This window comes from Hylobates moloch, unplaced genomic scaffold (assembly GCF_009828535.3).
Source record: "Hylobates moloch isolate HMO894 unplaced genomic scaffold, HMol_V3 SCAFFOLD_22, whole genome shotgun sequence".
NCBI lineage: Eukaryota > Metazoa > Chordata > Mammalia > Primates > Hylobatidae > Hylobates > Hylobates moloch.
The window spans coordinates 47,186,341-47,192,694 of NW_026652297.1; positions in this window are offsets into that span (position 1 = coordinate 47,186,341).

Genomic DNA, 6,354 nt, shown 5'->3' on the forward strand with positions numbered 1-6,354 from the left:
GCGCATGCATTATACACAAGTAATGCTCATACCAGAGGAGAGAACCGAAAGCGTCAGGTGTCTGAGGAGATGATAACACTCATCCACGATCACTTTACACCAACAAGACCAGCAAAACCAGTAAGCTGCAGGTGCCCAGTGTGGGCAGAGCTTGAGCTCTGGGCTGGGAGAGCTGACCCATGCATCCGTCCTAGAAGGGCTTCTCAAGGAAGATGAGAATAGAGTGAGGAACCAGCTCGGAAGGGTGTTCTGACTCCCAAGCTTGTTTTTTTTTTTGATTCTAAAGACAATGGAGAATCAAGAGAAGATTCTAAGCAGAACCGCGACACAGCCAGAACAAAACTGACACAATGTGGAGTTAAAAACAGACTGGAGACAGGGGTGGCTGCTTAGGAAATGAATTGAGGGATGTGTCTATATAAAATAACATACAATGATTAAAGAAGAATGCAAAATAGTGTGCAGAGACTAGCGATTATTGTTAAGATTGGCAGAGTATGTTTACAAAGATCAGAAGTGAATCTGTAATTGAGCATATCATGTTTAACATTCAAAGGGTTCTTTTTTCCCAGGCAGCAGCCTGTTTATGTTTTTTTTTTTTTTTAATTCTACAAAATACTGTTTAGAATCCTAGGACCTAAACATTAAGAGTGTTACTTAAACAAACAAGAAGTACACAGAGATTAAGTCTAGAGTCATTATTCTTTGATCCTGTCTGACAGCTGAAGGCTCAGCAGACTTTGGTGGTTTCTGACAGTTATTTTTTATATGACAGTTATGAAAATTTAAGCCAGGTACAGTGGCTTATGCCTGTAATACTAGTGCTTTGGAAGGCCGAGGTGGGAGGATTGCCTGAGGCTAGGAGTTCGAGACCAGCCTGGGCAGCATAGTGGGAACCTGTCTGTACAAAAATTTTTTAAAATTAGCTGAGAGTGGTGGCATGTGCCTGCAGTCCTAGCTACTCAGAAAGCTGGAGTGGAAGGACTGCTTGAGCTCAGGAGTTTGAGGCTGCAGTGAGCTATGATCTCACCATTGCATTCCAGCCTGAGCAACATAGTGAGACCCTATCTCTACAAAAAATTAAAAAATTAGCTGGGCATGGTGGCATATGTGTGGTCCTAGCTCCTTGGGAGGCTGGGGCCAGAGGATCACTTGAGCCCTGGAGTTTGAGGCTGCAGTGAGCCATAATCATACCACTGCATTCTATCCTAAGTGTCATAGCAAGACTTTGTCTCAAAAAAAAAAAAAAGTAAAGAAAAGAAAAGAAAATGTAAAGCCTAGTTATACATAAATCACTTTTTACAGAATGTAACTGCTCTGAGTTTATGAGATTATGGGTAATTTTTCAAAATGTCTTTTGAAAAAGTTCCTATGGTGTCTACAATGAGGTTATACCTCCACCCTTAATCTGTACCCAGGTTCTCTGTGACACGAATTGGTTATCCAGCTGGCAGCTAATGTTACTGGTGCCCAATCATGGGGTGGGCAGAGCAGCCGGCTCCCTGAGGAGGGCAGGAAAGCAAGGCCCCAGCTACGGGCAGATTGTCTGCAATGATGGCACCTATGCAGTTCTTGTGATTTTAAAGGCATGAAGCTCACCAGTCCAATGAAGTAGACAGTCAATAAATGCTTGTTAGCTTCTGCTTTGTATGTGCAGAGATTTAATTACCTCTACTCTTAAAAAATGGTTCATTTTGGCTTCTGTAACCTGAATATTAATTAGCATGCCATTCTCTTTCCTGTAAATCTCCCCATCTCAGAGCAATGCCAGCACTGAGAAAACACAAAATCCTTTTTCTTATTTGCTTCCAGTTTTCTAATTTCACTTTCTCCCTCTGCCTCGCTCCCTGTTTTGTCTCAGCCTGTCTCTCGTCTTTCCTTTTGTACCCTGTGTCCTAGGCTGAATGGCTATGTTCTCACTCATCCATGAGCAGGCTGCATGGAGACCTAAACATAATCCAGACAAACAAAGCCTCAGAGTAGAATATCAAATCCAGCTCATTTGACAATCAAGTATTCGAGCGAACATCGAAGAAGCACATACACATTATGTTACTTGGTAGGATGTTAAAAAAAAATGAGATACTTTTTTTTTCTTTTGAGACAGAGTTTTGCTCTTGTCGTCCAGGCTGGAGCCCAGTGGCACGGTCTCAACTCACTGCAACCTCTGTCTCCCGGGTTCAAGCAATTCTCTTGCCTAAGCCTCCAGCATAGTTGGGATTACAGGTGCTGGTCACCATGCCTGGCTAATTTTTGTTTTTTTTGTTTTTTTTTTTTTGAGACGGAGTCTCGCTCTGTCGCCCAGGCTGGAGTGCAGTGGCGTGATTTTGGCTCACTGCAATCTCCGCCTCCCGGGTTCAAGAGATTCTCCTGCCTCAGCCTTCCGAGTAACTGGGACTACAGGCGCGTGCCACCATGCCCGGCTAATTTTTTGTGTTTTTAGTAGAGACGAGGTTTCATCATGTTAGCCAGGATAGTTTTGATCTCCTGACCTCCTGATCTGCCTGCCTCGGCCTCCCAAAGTGCTGGGATTACAGGCGTGAGCCACCTTGCCTGGACTAATTTTTGTATTTTTAATAGAGATGAGATGGGGTTTCACCATGTTGGCCAGGCTGGTCTCGAACTCCTGACCTCAGGTGATCTGCCTGCTTCAGCCTCCCAAAATGCTGGGATTACAGGTATGAGCTATCATGCCAGGCAAAAAAATTAGATACTTAGTATGTAGGCTTTTTTTTTTTTTTTTTGAGACGGAGTTTTGCTCTGTTGCCCAGGCTGGAGTGCAGTGGCGTGATCTCGGTTCACTGCAACCTCCACCTCTCAGGTTCACACAATTCTCCTGCTTCAGCTTCCCAAGTAGCTGGGACTACAGGTGCATGCTCCCACGTCTGGCTAATTTTTTCTATTTTAGTAGAGATGGGGTTTCACTGTGTTGCCCAGGCTGTTCGCAAACTTCTGAGCTCAGGCAATCCGCCCACCTCAACCTCTCAAAGTGCTGGGATTACAGGCGTGAGCCACCGCGCCCAGCCAGGGTAGCTTTTGATTTGGTAATCAGTGGTGCCAGGGATCATGATATGTGCCAGATTGTGTCAAGCCTAATTTTCTCTTTTTTCTTTTTCTTTCTTTTTTTTTTTTTTATTTGTAAGAGACAGGGTCCTTGGCCAGGCACGGTGGCTCATGCCTGTAATCCCAGCACTTTGGGAGGCCGAGACGGGCAGATCACGAGGTCAGGATTTCAAGACCAGCCTGGCCAACATAGTGGAACCCTGTCTCTACTAAAGATACAAAAAATTAGCCGGGCATGGTAGTGCATGCCTGTAATCCCAGCTACTCGGGAGGCTGAGGCAGGAGAATCGCTTGAACACAGAGGCAGAGGTTGCAATGAGCCGAGACTGGACCATTGCACTCCAGCCTGGGCGACAGAGTGAGACTCCGTCTCAAAAAAAGAAAAAAAAGAAAAAAAAAAGAGACAGAGTCCAGGCTGGAGTGCAGTGGTGCCATCTCGGCTCACTGCAACCTCCACCTCCCGAGTTCAAGTGATTCTCATGCTTCAGCCTCCTGAGTAGCTGGAATTACAGGTGTGTGCCACTATGCTCAGCTAATTTTTGTGTTTTTAGAAGAGACAGGGTTTCATCATGTTGGCCAGGCTGGTCTCCTACTCCTGACCTCAGGTGATCTGCCCACCTCAGCATCCCAAAGTGGTGGGATTAGAGGCATAAGCCACCATGCCCAGCCTCAGGCCTAATTTTCTTATTAGTTTTAATTTAAGCACCTTTAAAGATTTGCTTCATAATTTTCAGCCGTTATATATAGTTTAAAATATTTAAGTAGGCCTGGCGTGGTGGCTCATGAGGTCTGTAATCCCAGCACTTTGGGAGGCCAAGGTGGGTGGATCATGAGGTCAAGAGATTGAGACCATCCTGGCCAACATAGTGAACCCCCATCCCTACTAAAAACACAAAAATTAGCTGGGAGTGGTGGAGTGCACCTGTAGTCCCGGTTACTCGGGAGGCTGAGGCAGGAGAATCGCTTGAACCTGGGAGGTGGAGGTTGCAGTGAGCTGAGATTGTGCCACTGCACTCTAGCCTGGCAACAGAGCGAGACTCTGTCTCAAAAAAGAGAAAGAAAAAATTTAAGTAATAAATGAACAATAAATAATGAACATAGCTGCATTCTACTTAATGTAATAGGTGAGTTCCAGAAAAGAAGTATATGAATAAAATTATGTATAGAAAGACTAGAACTTCAAGTGACTAAGTTCTGTGAAGGAATTCTGCTTTTAATTATTTAATAATTAGAGAATGATCTTGTAAAACAAGGTGGCAGCTTGATAAAGTGGGGTAATAATGGGATTTGGAGAAGTAAGAGCCAAGCTTCAGCCCTGACTTTGCAAAGTTGAGCTGGATTATATCCAAACACTCTTAGCCACAGTTTTCATCTGTAAAACCAGAATTATTTCACAACGTTATTGCACTTTGCAAATGATAAAGTACTATACAAGCATGAGCTGTTGCCATAATTATCTGCAGAGACTTTTTTTTTTTTGAGATAGAGTTTCACTCTTGTCACCCAGGCTGGAGTGCAATGGTGCGATCTCAGCTCCTGGGAGAAAAGAACCAAATACATCTAACGTGGCTTGGGAATAGCCAGTAATTCTGCCTGTTTTGCAAATGAGAAGAAAGACATTCTCAGCTTCCACGAATTTCCTCAACTCTAGTCATTCTAGACATCAAAATGGCCTGTGATTCAAAATATCCTTTCTTTTCTTCCTGAGAAACCACAGTGAAATTATTTCTTGATTACTAAAGGAAATGGAAGATTTTCCGTTTCAGATGGCAGACTGAGTACATAAATTTAGAAACTCTATTACAATGCTAATCACTAATATTTTAAAAACTCCAACAATAAAGAGAATATAAAAGGGTATCATCAACAAACAAGATAATTCAACAAATTTCTGTAAACACAAAGTGCACAGAAGTGGCAGTGAGAGATGAGATTGGTGGAAAGCCTAAGTTACTGATGGCCAGGGCTGCGACTGCAGGGCTGGGGCTGAGCACGACCCAGAGAGCAGAGCCTAGAAAGCCTTTGGACTCCTAGGCAGGTACAAAGTGGGTCTGAACACAGGGGGATTTATCATAGGTTTCTTCATTTCTTCGTTTATTTAGAGACGGTCTTGCTCTGTCACCCAGGTTGGAATGCAGTGGTGCCATCATAGCTCACTGTAGCTTCAGCCTCCCAGGCTCAAGTAATCCTTCCACCTCAGCCTCTCAAGTAGCTAGGACCAGAGGTGTGCACCACCACACCCAGCCAATTTTTAAACTTTTTGTAGAGATGGGGGCTCCCTCCCTATGTTGGCCAGGCTGGTCTTAAATTCCTGGGCTCAAGTGATCCTCCCTCTTTATCCTCCTAAAATGTTGGCTTACAGGCAAGAGCCACCATGCCCCAGCCCGAAGATTTATAACTTATATTAAAACCAATCCTACCCCTAGAGTCCCCAGCTTCCCTAAACAAAATGTCTTGTAGCCAGGTGTTTAAACCCCAAGCAAAGAAAAGGCATCTTTTCTTTCTTTTCTCTTCTTTTCTGTTCTTTCTTTCTTTCTCTTTCTTTCTTTCTTTCTTTCTTTCTTTCTTTCTTTCTTTCTTTCTTTCTTTCTCTCTTTCTTTCTTTCTTTCTTTCTTTCTTTCTCTTTCTTTCTTTCTTTCTTTCTTTCTTTCTTTCTTTCTTTCTTTCTTTCTTTCTTTCTTTCTTTCTTTCTTTCTTTCTTTCCTCCCTCCCTTCCTTCCCTTTCTTCCTTCCTTCCACAGTTTGTCTGTCCAGGCGAGTGCAATGGTGCCCTTTGGCTCACTGCAACCTCTGCCTCCAGTTCCAATGATTCTTCTGCCTCAGCCTCCTGCATGCCACCATGCCTGGCTAATTTTTGTAGTTTTAGTAGAGATGGGGTTTCAGCATGTTGGCCAGGCTGGTTTCTAATTCCTGACCTCAGGTGATCCACCCCCTGAGCCTCTGAAACTGCTGGGATTACAGGCATGAGCCACTGCGCCCTGCCTTGGCTTAGAATTTTTTTTTTTTTGCATTCCCACCAGCAATGAATGAGTTCCTGTTACTACACATTCTCACCAGCATGTGATGTTGTCAGTATTCTGAACTAATGCCATTCTAATGGGTGTGTAGTGGTACTTCATTATTTTAATTTGCATTTCCACGATGACCTATGATGCGGAGCATCTTTGCATTTGCTTATTTGCTTTCTGTATATCTTCTTTGGTGGGAGATCTGTTGAAGTCCTTGGCCCATTTTTAAATTTGGCTGTTTGTTTCCTTATTGTGGTATTTGAAGAGTTTTTTTTTTTTTTT